The following is a 16314-nucleotide window of genomic DNA, read 5'->3' on the forward strand; positions in this document are numbered from 1 at the left end:
AAGCATGCTACCAGTGTCATGCCTGCCTGAGTCTGAGGAACCTTACAGAATCATCAGAATATATTAACATATATTAACATCATCAGTTAATAGGTGCTGTCTAGTCAGTTCCAACTCATAGCGACCCTATGTACAGCAGAACGAAACACTGTCCAGTCCTGCTCCATCCTCACAATCGTTCGGAGCCCATTCTTGCAGCCACTGTGTCAATCCATCTCATTGAAGCTCCTCCTCTTTTTCACTGACCCTCAACTTTACCAAGCATGATGTCCTTCAGGGACTGGTCTCTCCTGATAATATGTCCAAAGTATGTGAGACGTAGTCTCACCATCCTTTCTTCTAAGGAGCATTCTGGTTGTACTCCTTCCAAGACAGACTGGTTTGTTCTTTTGGCAGTCCATAGTATATTCAATATTTCTCAGTAACAACTCATTTCAAAGGCGTCACTTCTTCGTTCTTCCTTGTTCATTGTACAGCTTTCACATGCATAAGAGGCAATTGAAAACATCATGGCTTGGACCAGGCACATTTTAGTCTTCAAGGTGATGACTTTGCTTTCCAACACTTTAAAGAGGTCTTTTGCAGCAGATTTGCCCAACGCAATGCGTTGTTTCATTTCTTGACTGCTGCTTCCCTGGGTGTTGATTGTGGATCCAAATGAAATGAAATCTTTGACAACTCCAGTCTTTTCTCCTTTTATCATGATGTTGCTTGTGGGTTCTATGAGGATTTTTGTTTTCTTTCTGTTTTCCAAGATATTCCTAGCTATTGTTATTATACCTGAGGGCTGAGTTGATGTCTCCGGTTGAGTCCTTTTGAGTATAGCTCCAACTGGGTCACATTCTTTACACTCAAGAACAGGGAATAATAGCTACAGTTTAATCTCCTAAACTACTCCCTCCTTTTGATTAGATACTGGAGACATCACATTGATGATCAATGCCTGGACTTATTTGGGCCTCTAGATGGCAGCCATGGCAGCCTCTTTAAACTCACTGTACTGGTTTTCCACTGGATGCCAACTGGTTCTTCACCAGGATCTTAAGTAAGAGTGATATTCTCATCAATCACATTGCAGAAATGAGCAGAGTCAATGTAAATCTACATTTTAGCCTGAGGCTTTCTTTTTTCTCTTTTCTTGTGTAAGACAATAGAAAATAAGTTTTATTATGCCTAATATTATCAGGTTGAAGACTAAGAATACTAATATTCATTTCAATAGTGTTCTAGTCCATGTCCTTATTCCTGATGGTAATCAAACAAAGAAATTCGGTGTTTCTGGGGTATTGTAGTGTGTAACCAAGTAGCTCTCTCTCTGATTCTATGTATACCCTGTTCTACTTCTTCTGTGTTATTGATCCAAATGCAGCAACAGGTATTTGCTACAGCACACACTCCACCTTCTTGGGCTAATAAAAAATCTATGGCTATTCTGTTATCTCGTTGCACCTTGGCTAACGAAGTCAGAGATGACTTTTGTGTTTCCATCCCATTAACAGCTTCGTCTGCTGTTTTTCCCATAGTGATTGATCAATTTCTTAAAGATTTCTCCAGTTCAACTATACCGTAAATAGAAAGTAAATCTCTTAGAAATGACCAGACTCACCCTGAGTGTTGGACCAATGGGTTTTCTTCTGACTTTCGTTTTATAATGTATAGCAATTTAACATTACCTTTCCTAATATTTACCATCATTACTATGAACACCTAAAGGTCATTCTAAAGTTCCCAAAGTGCACTGTCCATGCATTCGCCAGGAATCTAAACAAGAGATTTCCCATGCAAACTCACTGTCAGTTGGAAAGGGATCATCTCATCTAGTATAGTTGAATACACCATATCACACAAAGTTTGTCTGTAGGGAATAGAAAAATTTACACATGGCAACCAAGTTTCCATTAGCGAATACACGATTAACAAGACAAACACGATGGACTCTTCTTGCTGGAGGTCTTCCGTTAATATATTTGAAACATACTATGCATTCTTCCCAAGGGCAACCTGTCGCTCCCTGGTTTACCTATTAACTGTCATGGGTGACTTTCTCAGAAACAGAGGTGGAGCCTAAGACAAAATGGAGTCTGAGCCAGACCTTGTGTCAGCCATTTTAGTTAGGCCAAGTGCCTCAGTTTTAGGGTGTCTTCACATATACTTTTAGTGCAGGACAAAGCCACAGTGGAGGAACTACTTAGTTTCCAAAAAGGCTGACTCAAGGCCTGAGGTCAAGCTCCTCTGAGAACCTCTTTCTTCAAGATTCCTAATTTTCTATATAGCAAAGGGGTGACAGTTTGATTACAAACATTAGACAGGTATTTCATGCAACATTGTCTTGAAGGCTAGTTAAAATAATTACTCATTTACCTTAAACATAGCTCCCCATCTGATCTTTGGAGTCAGATTCCCAAAACAGACTGAATTCTTCAAAAAAGCACATTGTCTGGACCATTGTTTGACTCAAAAGTGGCTTTAGGGACCAGTTTTTTTCTCAAAGCTTGAGGGTCAAAAGGACACCCAAAGGCAATGGCCTGTGTGGATTACCCCAATCTCCATGAAACCCAGAAACGTGGATCCAGGAGAATTACTGTGTGTTCATCATCCGTTCCTTTGGATCATGATCCTCCTATGGAATCTTTGATCAAAAACAACATTCAATGATGGTAATTGGGCACCCTCTTGTTTTTAAGATCCTAGGCACCATATAGAGAAGAAGGAGGTATAACAGACACACTAACAATAATATTAGGCCAATTGTCTGAAATAACCAATGAAACCATAACCCTAAAGACTTTGAATCAAAGAAACAAATCTCATGAGGTACTTGTTTATACATAAGCAGCATTAGTAATTCTTTTTCATGTGCGTCAACAGCAACTACATTCTGCAAAATCTCAGAGTGTGTTTTAATATAAACACAGCAACATTTATTTATTAAGGCACAATATTGCACAAACATTCATTTATCTGTCACTTCAAAGTTCATATTGTTTTTGTATATTCTCTCAGTTATTTTTTTGTTTTTGCACCAACGTTATTAGCTTCCTTTTAGTCCAGACTCATGGCAACATGTATGTGCACAGTAGAACTGTGCTCCATAGGGTTTTCAAGGCTGTGACCTTTCTGAAGCAGATCACTGGGGCTGTCTTCCAAGGAACTTCTGGAAGGATTCCAATCACCTACCATTCAGCTAGGAGTTGAATGCTTAATCATTTGGAACACTCAGGGACTTCTTTCACACACACACACACACACACACACACACAAAAAAAAAAAAAAAAAAAAAAAAAAACCCACCTCCTTGCTGTGGAGTGGATTTCAACTCACAGCGACCCTATAGGACAGAGTAAAACTGCCCCATAGGGTTTCCAAGCCTGTAAGCTTTATGGAAGCCGGCAGCCACATCTTTCTGCCATGGAGAGGTTGGTGGGTTCAAACCACCAAGCTTTGGGTTAGCAGCCTAGGGCTTAACCACAGTGCAACCAGGGCTCTTTCATCCAACAGTTTCCCTATTCATAGTTATATTTTTACTTTTATTGGCTTTGATGCATATACGTTTGTTTTCTAATTTCTAATACTGGAAATTTAGCTTATGAATTGTCCAGTTTCACTTTATTATGTTCATTTGTGGCTTATTTTCTTCTGTTTTACTGTTTTAGATACAATATACAATTTTTATTAAAAAATTTAAATATCTTCCAATAACAGTAACATTATCTATAAATAACGATGCTTTAAAGTTTAAATTTTAGATCAGTAGGTATAATTTTTCCAATATAATTCTTAGTCCATTGTGCAGTGATCAATAGAATTTTATTATGGGAGACTTGTTTTATGGCACAATACACAGACAATTTTCTTAAATATTCCTAACAATGTGAAAAATATCTGTGTTTTTGGAGTGCAGGGCCAATAAATACATGCTTTAGAGCCAACATGATAATTTTCCTATTTACATTTGTTTATATTATCAAATGATGCTAAATGGTTTATTTTAAAACCTTTCAATTTGATCAGTCAGCTTATTTGGCCTCTAAAATCTATCTAGTTTTATCCCTAGGATATTTCACAAGTACCACAACTTCCTAATCAAGAAAGTGAGTTCTTTCCTACCAAACTGCTCCGCCTAAACAGAAAAACCTAACCGATTGCCGTCAAGTTGATTCTGACTCATAGCAACCCTATAGGACAGAGCAGAACTGCCTGTTAAGGTTTCCAAGGAGCAGCTAGTGGATTCTAACTGCGGACCTTTTGGATAGCAGATGTAGTGCTTAACCAATGCACTACCAGGACTCTGCCTAAGGTGATCCAAATATCCTAATAAAAATAAAGCCTTTGCAAGAATTATCTTAGATGAAGGGAAGGACAACACAAAATACAGGGGAAGTCAGCACCACTGGACTAAACCAAAAGCTAAGAAGTTTCCTAAATGCAACAAAACACTTTGAGGGACAGAGTAGCAGGGGCAGGAGTCTGGGGACCATCGTTTCAGGGGATATCTAGGTCAATTTGCATAAGAAAGTTTATTAAGAATATGTTCTGCATCCCACTTTGGTGAGTGGCATCTGGGATCTTAAAAGCTAGCCAGAGGCCATCGAAGATGCATCAATTTATCCCAACCCACCTGGAGCAAAGAAGAATGAAGAACTCCAAAAACACAAGGAAAATATTAGCCCAAGAGACAGAAGAGTCCACATAAACCAGAGACTCCATCAGCCTGAGACCAGAAGAACTAGATGGTGCCCAGCTACCGCAAATGACTGCCCTGACAAGGAACATAACGGAGAGTCCCTGATGGTGCAGGGGGAAAGTGGGGTGCAGAACTCAAATTCTAGTAGAAAGACCAGACTTAATGGTCTGACTGAGACTGGAGAAACCCCAGAAGATATGGACCCCGGACTGTATTAACTCGGAACTAAAATCATTCCCAAAGCCAACTCTATAGACAAAGACTAGACTGGACTATAAGACATAAAAAGATACTCGTGAAGAATGTGCTTCTTAGTTCAAGTAGATACACGAGACTAAATGGACTGCTCCTGTCTGGAGGTGAGATGAGAAGGTAGATAGGGATACGAGCTGGTTGAATGGACACGGGAAATCTGGGGTGGAAAGGAGGAATGTGTGGTCGCATTGTAGGGATAGCAACTAGGGTCACATAACAATATGTATATAAATGTATGAGAAACTAACTTGAGCTGTAAACGTTCATCTAAAGCACAGTAAAAAGTAAGGATGTAAATACAATAAGTAGGAAAAAAATAAAGACTTTGTTTAATATTCTGAAAAATTTTACACCTCAGGCCAATGCTCCTTCGTATGACCCTGAATAGGTGAAAGTTGCGTCTTCTTTTTTAAATGAAATGTGGTCTCTGTGATGGGAGATGGATAATGGAACCCAAGGTAAATCCTCACAACGGCCAGTTTTAAGAGAGACAGACTATTTGAACTCGGAGGGTGTGGTCACTGATGTCCCACCATTGTCTATTATCCACACATTGCACCTAGATTTTTCCTGTAGCCCGCTTTGTACACAGACCCTAACTGGAAGATCACCAGCATATATTACACAGCCACAAAACACTGCTGCATCACCTGCTCCACACATAAAGAAATGTACTAATTATATGGAGTACTTGGGTGGCACAAATGGTTGAGTGCTCTACTACCAACAGAAAAGTTGAAGGTTTGAATCCAACATTAGGCACCGTTGAAGACAGGCCTACCGATCTGCTTCCGAGAGGGCACAGCCTTGAAAACTCTCTGGAGCAGTTCTACTCTGCAACACACAGGGTCCCTATGAGTCTGAATCAACTCCATGGCAACTAACAACAACACTAATTATATAATACAGCAAAAAGTAAAGGAAATATTAATTATAAAATATTATTGGACTAATAAAGAACACAAACGATGGAGTAAAAACAAAATGAAAGCATGAAATATGAAATCGATATCAGGGATGTAATTATTTATTTATTTTAGAACTTCCCTATACCCAGAGAATGCAGATCAGTCTGCCTTCATGTGGCTTAAGTTACAATACACTCTTATGGCTGTATTGTGCTGCTATAGAGCTACCTGAACTTTCCTATACTTCTTACAATTTGCCACCGATGGAAAATCTGAGGCCTAGAGAATGTTGAGATCACATCAGAATTGTCTCAGCACCAATGCATTGATTGTTGTGTGCCATCGAGTCGGTTCTGACTCAAAGCAGCCTCATGTGACAGAGTAGAACTGCTCCATAGGATTTTCTAGACAGAGTCAGAATTGACCCGCCCGCAACGAGCTTATTTTTCTTGGTTTTTTTTTTTTTTTTTTTAAATCTTTGTGAAAGCAGATCGCGAGGTCTTCCTCAGAGCCACTGGGTGGATTGCATCTGCCAACCTTTTCATCAGCCTGCCACCAGGGCTCCTTATTACACTGATTACGTCATCCTAATTGGGAAAACTACATCATCCTAGCTGGTAAAATTGACACCAAGTGCAAAATACCCTAGACGGGATGGCCCAACAAATTTAGGTGAACATTAGCAAACAATATTTTCTTGGCTTGAAAACCGTCAGTGGAGAGGATTACCTAGCAGATGTGTAAGAATTAAAGGTAATGGGATGAAGTCTAAAAATGTGTGAAGCTGAAGGAACAAGAGACACTGGGAGGTGCCCTTGGGTCTGCTCAACACATATTAACTATGGATCCCAGGTGTGTGGAAAGCAGACACTACTAGTGAAGATGAAATGAATGGGGAAAAGTCACTGGACGGTGATTTCACAATGCCTCAAATGGTATTGCAGTATGCCTGCCTTAAATTTGCTTTTAATGAGGTGAAATTTATGTAATATAAAATTAACCATTTAAAGGGTACATTTCAGGAGCATTTAGTACATTCGTAACATTGTGCAGCCACTAATTTGCACAAGTTTCATAACATTTTCCTAACACCAAAAGGAAACTCTGCGGCTGTCCCAAGGTGACTAAGATGATAAATTAAACTGCTTTTCTTTAACCCATCCCCTTGCTGCAGCCTTGGGCCCTGTTTTGGTCTCCTAGTGCTGCTGTAACAGAAATAACACAAGTGGGCAGTTTCAAGGCACAGAAATTTATTTTCTCACAGTTTAGGAGGCTAGAAGTCCAAATTCAGAACACTGGCACTGGGAAAGCCCTCTTTCTGTCATCTCTGGGGGAAAATACTCGTCTCAGCTTCTCTATCCAGCCATCTTTTGGCATTCCTGGCCTTGTAGACTGGGCCACCTTCGTCATCTTTAGATAGTGTTGGTCTTTCCCCTGTGTTGGCTTCTTTGTTTCTGTGTCGACGCTGCTCTTTTTCTATCTCAAAAGTGATCGGTTTAAAACACAGTATACACTCAGAAGGTCTCATCAACATTAAAAAGAAAACCCTATTCCCAAAGGGGATTACATCCACTGTTATCTTGTTCTTATGTGCCCTGGAGACGAAGAACTGCCCCATAGGGTTTTCTAGGCTGCAGTCTTTATGGGAGCAGATTGCTAGGTTTTAACCATTGCACCACCAAGGCTCCTTATCCACAGGTATAAGAATTAGAAATTACAACATATATCTTTTGGGGAGACACAGTTCAATCCATAACAGACTCTAATCCAGACAAGTCTGAGTTGGGCCTCCCTTTCCCCAGCGTTTTCTCACAGACTTTTGCTACTTACTGGCTTCCATGTTGGGGTCCTGGTGGTGTAGTTGTTAAGAGCTATGACTGCTAATTAAATGATCAGCAGTTTGAATCCAGCAGCCATTCCTTGGAAACCCTATGGAGCAGTTCTACTCAGTCCTACACGTTTGCTAAGAGTCAGAATCAACTCTAAGGCAACAGGTTTGGTTTTTCTGGTTTTGGCTTCCATGTTTACCTCTAACTACTAATTACCATATGGAGATTACAGGGCATAGCCAACAGCCCTTTCTGGGATCTTCTTGGCAGGCCCTGAAACTGTCTTGAGGCTTCTACTCCACAAATCCTTCTGGGGTCTGTCCTCATCCTCCCCTCCCTTTGCTTTTAGGCCTCACCTTCTCCTACCTGAAACATTTATTTCAATCTGATATCCAATTCATGAGTACCTGCCAAGTGCCAGGCAAGTGTTCAGTGCTGTGGATAGAGTGGGGAACAAAATAGGTAAAACACCTGCCCATGAGTAAGATAAATGCTGTGGGGGAGAGTATTACAGAAAATAAAATAAGACAAATAGTAGAATATAGAGCTTGTCCGATGGTGATAAAGGATAAGGAGAAAAATAAAGCAGAGAAGGTGAATAGCAACTGTATCTAATGTATCTAATGCCTGACCTCTGACAAGTCCATCTTATAGTGTCTGTGGTGGTTAAGATTGTATGTCAACTTTGCTAGCCCATTATTCTCAGTGTTTTAGCAGTTGTATAATGTTGTGATCACCCCCATGATTGAATCTGCTGAGTGCTACTGTTGGAGGCGGGGCCTGTGGCAGCTCACCACCCTCTCAGTTTCATCTCTCTGCCTTCCGCCAGTTACTTTCGGTCTTCTCTCCTTGCCAAGGTTTTTGGCTTGTTCCAGACTCAGCAGCTGCCTCTTGTTTTCTCACCTCCGGTTCATGGGACTTGAGCTAGCAGCTTACCTGTTGATCTTGGAATTCATCGAACTTCTCAGCCTGTGAGCAAGAGTTGCGTTCCCCCACCTGCTGACCTTGAGTTTGCCAGCTCCTGCAGCTACGTGAATAAGGAGAAACCTTGCAGTACTGATCTTGGAATTCATTGACCTTCACAGCCTGTGAAAGGGAGCCCCTCTCTGACCTGCCGACCTTGGGTTCACCAGCTTCTGCGGCTGTGTGAACTGGGAGAGGCCTCTACCCTGATCTGTGGACTTGGGACATTTTAGACTCTACAATTGCGTGAGCTATTTCCTTGATATAAATCTCTCTATATATACATTTATATGCTTTACTGGTTTCGCTTCTCTAGAGAACCCAGCCTAAGACGGTGTCTGTACAATAAGGGTCAATTAAATGTTTGGGAGGAGTCCCTGGGTGGCACAGATTGTTAAGCACTCGACTGCTAGCCAAAAGGTTGGGGGTTTGAACTAATCCACAGGTGCCTCAGAAGACAGGCCTGGCAAGCTACTTGCTAAAGGTCACACCCAGTTTTACTATGCACACATGAGGTTGCCAGGAATCAGAATCCACTTGATGGCAACTAACAACAACAATGATAATCTTAATAATCTCCCTTATTGTGAATTTTATTACATTAAATGGCAGAAATACCAGTGTTTGATTATGGCTTATGTCCCCAGACCCAGAGGTGTTGTATAATATGACATCCAAGTCCTGGAGTTCTAGAGTTGTGAAGATTTCATCAGTAATTCAATCATTAAGTGAGTTTCATCCAGTCACATCTTCATTACATCAATTTAACTACATCACAGAATCCCACCCACACCCTATAAAAAAGAGGAGCTCTGGGAAGGTATATCAGACGAAACCATCATAGAAAGCCTACAACTAATCAAAAACATTCAATAATGGTAATTGGGCACCATCTGGTTTTTAAGATCCCAGGCACCATGCTGCAAAATAGGAAGTATAACAGAAACACTAACAATAACATAGGTCAATTGTCTAAAATAACCAATGAAACCATGACCTTTGAACCATGGTCTTTGAACCAAGGAAACAAATCTCATGAGGTACTTGTTTATACATAAGCAGCATCAGTAATTCCTTTTCATGTGCCTCAGCAATACATTCTGCAAAACTTCAGATTGTGTATTAATATAAACACAGCAACATTTATCTATTAAGGCACAAACTGTTCTGTGGGAGACTAACAGGAAATCTAATGTTATTCTATCTTGTAAAATCAGAACTTGAATTTCAGACACTTCTCTGTTATGATATTTACAACTTTGCCAAGTTTACCAACAGGAACTTCCAATTTGAGAGTTACACTATCTAAACACATTAGTTAGATTGTTTAGGAGAAAGGAGGAAAATGGTTTCTTATATCCAGAAAGTAGGAACTTAAAATATCAGCAAAATTCCCATAAAACCTGTAGTAATCCTTTAGTGAACTCAGTCTTATGTAGTTAATTTCTGTTCCACGTGATTCTGGATCAGCCATAGTCTGTGAACCATCAGCTTCTACGTAACAGTTCTGGAAATCATGATTCAGTCTAGTCACAGACCTTTTCATGAGTTCAATACTGTCCTTCTTTTTGTTGATGTATTTTGGACAAATGTTTTCAGCAAATCAGCAAAGTAAAAACGTATCTGCAGATGAAAGAACTTAATCTGGCTATGATTAATTTATGAAAATAATACTCTCTAAAGTGAAACACCTGATAGAAATTTATTGCAAATGTAATGCAAAACCAAATAGTTTAAAAAACTAGAGACAAAATATGTCTAAGTATAGTGATTAACCTTATTTTCAAGAGCTTTAGATATATTACATAATAATCTTGAGACATGATACCACATAGTCAGGATATACCAAGAATATCAAGTCTCTAAATACCTGAATACTAATATATATATATAAAACTTCATGGGTAAACGATGTGAATTCCCCATTCAAACCATTGGCTTTGATGATGCTAGAAGGGACCAAGTTAGCAATTACAAAAAAATAATAAAATGCATTTGCTGTCTAATATTTATTAGGCAAAAAAGTAAGAGGAAATACTAGCATATAAATTTTAACCCAAAGAGAATCAGTGCTTCTCTTGATTTCAACGACAGGTTCCATGTAATTTACAACACATTAAGTAAACATTTTTAGCACTTTTTCTTTATAATAGAATTTTTTTGTGGCTTTTCATGAAGTTTCAAAGTTTTCAGGAGTTTATTGTAGGTCACCAAGAAACCACGTTTAAGTTATTTAATCAAAGATCTTAAAGGTAAAAACCTTAGCTTTTTTTTTTTTTTAATGTCACATGGCTTGGTTTTCAACTCAGGAATCTTATTCTAATGATAGGCCAAAGGTTTGCCTTCAAAGTGTATTATAGAAAGAATAAATTAACCCTTCTATCCAGTAATCAAAAAGTATTATTTTATTTTAACAACGAGAAACTCAATTTTTGTTTTATATGCTATTTAACATTAAAGCTCCTAAAAATCTTGTAAATTAGACCATTAAACTTTAACTAGACAGATAAAACTTTCGAATATATCAAATAAATTTCTTTTTAATAAATCTCTTAAATGTTGACTTTGTTGTTTATCTCTTATTGTACTTCCCTTTAAATGGCAAAAATGAACACACTCATTATCAAACACTCAAATATGTATATACACACACGCACACACACACACACATATCCTTTCTCTGCAGCTAGAAAAGCAAAAGTATAAAATTATGACAAATATCTATTTACTCAATTTAATATCGGTAAGTTACCTAAAAGGTTGGACATTATTTTAAGCCTCTATACCATAAAACATAACTGCTGGGAATAAAGTTTGCTTAAATATTTTAAGTTTTCGTTCAACCTTTACTATTTTTCATATTTTCCCCAATGTAATTTTAGCCCTTAAAGATTTTTTCAACTGACTTTGTCACAAAGTCTCTGCTCAACCAATCAATTCATTGATATGGATATAACCTTAAGTCTCTGGCTAGGGGTGGAAACATTTCCCCAGGCCATTTAAAACAAAAAAACAAACCTGTTGTCATTGAGTCAATTCTGACTCATAGCGACCCTATAGGACAGAGTAGAACTGCCACATAGAGTTTCCAAGGAGGGCCTGGTGGATTCGAACTGCTGACCTTTTGGTTAGCAGCCATTTTAGGTATGTCTTCTTGTGATTTCTATTTTTTGGCTTTTAGAGTTCCGCTACAATAGAGAGAACTTGTTTATAGTTATGTTATAATTAGGATCCACCCAATTTCTGATAACTATAGTAAGACAGTAATTTTTTTCTTATTTTCTTTTGTCTAGAAAGGTCTCCACCTAGTTGGAAGAGGTCTTTCAAAAGCTTCCCTGGAGTTATATAACTCAGAGGCTGGGGGCTGAGCAGCACTGATCCTGCCCTGCACTCCCAATTTTTGACTCCTGGTAGACGACAAGATTAGATCATTCTAATTCATTTACGTATGTATACCTTGGCACCAACCACTAAAGCCAAAAATGAAGAGATGGAATATTTTTACCAACTTCTGCAGTCTGAAATTGATCAGACATGTAATCAACATGGATTGATAATTACTGGTGATTGGAATGCAAAGGTTGGAAACAAAGAAGGCTTGGTAGTTGGAAAATATGGCCTTGCTAGTAGAAACGATGCCAGAGATGGCATAATAGAATTTTGAAAGATCAATGACTTCTTCATTGCAGATACCTCTACCTGAGAATTTCTTAAAACAGGTCAGGAACTACAACCTCCCCCTGCGAATTTCATAAAACAAGTTAGCATAAAAAGACAAACAGTATAAATACAGAGCCAAAAACAACAACAATAAAAAACTCAAAGAGCTAAAAGGCATTGCTGCAGCATGTAAGAAGACTATTTCTCACTGATTTTTATTTATTTTAGGTCTCTTGGCTTCTAATTTACATCTTAAAAAGACTCATCTGGCCAATTCAAAAGTCCCCCCATTTAGGTCATTGTAATGAATCCTTTTCTTTCATTCAATAATGCTATGTTTCTAAGTACTGAGCCAAATTAGGCCCAAAATTCTTTACCATAAAGGCAGTGGGTTTGCTGGATGGTGGGCTATCAATTTTACTTTTCTTTTCTTTATTTCCCATTTTAAATTTGGAAAGGGGGAGATAAAGAGGTTTCAAAACAGGACATTATTTTCCAGATTTTCTCTGAGTACAAAAAAAAAAAGAAACCCAATGAAGAACACCATGGAGTTTAGGCAGTGTTTTGCTTGGACCAATGTGTATCTTCGTTGTGCAAGAGTTTGCTTGTGGGTGGCAGGCAGCCTAGTGCTCTAGTCTGTCTCGAGACCACCTTATCCTGTCATGGGAGTCTTTAACGCTGGTGATCTGTGCTGGCGACAGTACTGATCAATTCATGGCCAAATTTTGCCGCTTATAGTGACCCAGAGCTCTTTGAAAATAGAATTACCTCTTTAATGTTTCAAACGCTCTAGCCCAGAAACCAAATTGCAGTTCACCAAAAATAGTCACTAAATGTCATGCTTAACCAAACAATCAAGAAAAAAAATCTATGAAGGATTCTCCTTAATCTAACAATCAGTTTTCAAACATTATGCCTAGTAAAACTTAAGGAAACATGAGAAAGAGAACAAAAAAGAATAATCAAAGGCTCGTTTTCTGAGAACTCTCATCTCATAGGTGTCGAAGGGACGTGGAGTGTGAACACATAGGGTCCAGAAGGTAGGACCTCTCTTTACTGGCTTCTGTTCTGCAGTCTAGTTCTCCTCGAAGTCGACTGAATTAGTGGCTTCAGAAAATACTATCAGACTACTCCTTTAATTGTGCGAGGGTAAAATCACCACAAAGTTATAGTAAAACAAAAAGAAAGATGTTATTTGGCATATGTTCAAAGAGGCAAAAGTGGGAAATGTACAAGCATGCTGCCAGAGCCATGTGTGTCCTAGTCTGAGGAACGTTACAGAAATATCAGTATATATTATCATGACAAATGGGTAAAATCATTAGAAGCTTCACCTTTTCACAGACTGGCTAAAAAACTGCTAAATCACCATGATTCTGCATTTTGAATTGTTTTTCTTAATATTCATTGGTACAGGTTTCAGTAAAAACAGTCAGGAAGATCTTCAATCGTTCAAAAGATCTTACTATTTACTAAATGTTAATAAAAAGAGCCACCACGTCTCTGTTAGTTTGTCATACTGTTGTGGGTTGCATGTTGCTGTGATGCTGAAAGATTTGCTACTGGTATTTCAAATACCAGCAGTGTCATCCTTGGTGGACAGGTTTCAGGGGAGCTTCCAGACTAAGACATACTAGGAAGAAGGACCTGGCAGTCTACTTCTGAAAAAAATTGGCCAGTGAAAACCTTATTAATAGCAGTGGAACATTGTCTGATATAGTGCTGGAAGAGGAGCCCCTAAGTTTGGAAGGCACTCAAAAGGTGACTGGGGAAGAGCTGCCTCCTCAAAGTAGGGTCAACCTTAATGATGTGGATGGAGTCAAGGTTTTGGAACATTCTTCTGCTGATGTGGCATGACTCAAAATGAGAAGAAACAGCTGCAAACATCCATTAATAATCAGAATGAGGAATGTAGGAAGCATGAAACTAAGAAAATTGAAAGTAGTCAAAAATGAAACACATAAACATTGACATCCTAGGTATTAGTGAGCTGAAATTAACTGGTATTGGCCATCATAAATCAGAGGATCATATGGTCTATAATGCCATAAACGACAAATTGAAGAAGAATGGAGTCACATTCATTGTCAAAAAGAACATTTCAAGATCTATCCTGATGTACGATGCTGTCAGTGATATGATAATATCCATACGCACAAGAAAGACCAGTTAATAGGACTATTATTCACAATTACGAATCATCCACTAAGGCCAAAGATGAAGAAATTGAAGATTTTTACCAACTTCTGCAGTCTGAAATTGATCAAACATGCAATCAAGATGCATTAATAATTACCGGTGATTAGAATGCAAAAGTTGGAAACAAAGAAGAAAGATTCGTAGTTGGAAAATATGGCCTTGGTGATAGAAATGATGCTGGAGATCGCTTGATAGAATTTTGCAAGATCAATGAATTCTTCATTGCAAATACCTTTTGTCAACAACATAAATGGTGACTATACGCGTGGACGTCAACAGACGGAATACATAGGAATCAAATCAACTATATCTGTGGAAAGAGACGATGGAAAAGCTCAATATCATCAGTCAGAACAAAGCCAGGGGATGACTGTGGAACAGACCATCAACTGCTCATATCCAAGTTCAAGTTGAAGTTGAAGAAAATTAGAACAAGTCCACTACAGCCAAAGTATGACATTGCGTATATACCACCTGAATTTAGAGACCATCTGAAGAATACATTTCACTCGTTAAACACTAATGACCGAAGACCAGACAAGTTGTGGAATGACATCAAAGACATCATACATGAAGAAAGCAAGAGGTCATTAAAAAGACAGGAAAGGAAGAAAAATCCAAAATGGATGTCAGAAGAGACTCTGAAAGTTGCTCTTGAACATAGAGTAGCTAAAGCAAATGAAAGAAATGATGAAGTAAAAGAGCTGAACAGAAAATTTCAAAGGGCAACTCGACAAGACAAAGTATTATAATGAAATGAGCAAAGGCCTGGGTATAGAAAACTGAAAGTGAAGAAGACACTTGGCATTTCTCAAGCTAAAAGAACTGCAGAAAAAATTCAAGCCTCGAGTTGCAATGTTGAAGCATTAGATGGGGAAAATATTAAATGATGCAGGAAGCATCAAAAGATGGAAGGAATACACAGAGTCAGTATACCAAAAAGAATTGGTCAATGTTCAACCATTTCAGGAGGTAGCATATGATCAACAACCGATGTTACTGAAGGAAGAGGTCCAAGTTGCACTGAAAGCATTGGTGAAAAACAAGGCTCCAGGAATTGACTGAATACTAATTGAGATATTTCAACAAGTGGATGCAGTGCTGGAAGTGCTCACTTGTCTATGTGAAGAAATTTGGAAGACAGCTACCAAGCCACCCAAATGGAAGAGATCTATATTTGTACCATTCTAAAGAAGGGTGATCCAGTACAATGTGGAAATTATTGAGCAATATCATTAATATAACACACAAATAAAATTTTGCTGAAGAACATTCAAAAGTGGTTGCAGCAGTACATCAACAGGGAGCTGGTGGAAATTCAAGCCGGATTCAGAAGAGAATATGGAACAAGGCATACCACTGCTGATGTCAGATGAATCATGGCTGAAAGCAGAGAATACCAGAAAGATATTTACCTGTGTTTTATTGACTATGCAAAGGCATTCGACTGTGTGGTTCATAGTGAATTATGGATAACATTGGGAAGAATAGGAATTCCAGAACACTTAATTGTGCCCATGAGGAACCTGTACTTAGGCCAAAAAGCAGTCTTTCAAACAGAACAAGGGGATACTGTGTGGTTTAAAGTCAAAAAACATGTGTGTCAGGGTTGTATCCTTTTGCAATACTTATTCAGTCTGTATGCTGGGCGAATAATCCGAGAAGCTAGAGTATGTGAAGAAGAACGCTGCATCAGAATTGGAGGAAGGCTCATTAACAACCTGCGATATGCAGATGACACAACCTTGCTTGCTGAAAGTGAAGAGGACTTGAAGCACTTACTGATGAGGATCAAAGACCACAGCCTTCACTATGG

The sequence above is a fragment of the Trichechus manatus genome, unplaced genomic scaffold, assembly GCF_000243295.1.
Source record: "Trichechus manatus latirostris isolate Lorelei unplaced genomic scaffold, TriManLat1.0 scaffold00176, whole genome shotgun sequence".
NCBI lineage: Eukaryota > Metazoa > Chordata > Mammalia > Sirenia > Trichechidae > Trichechus > Trichechus manatus.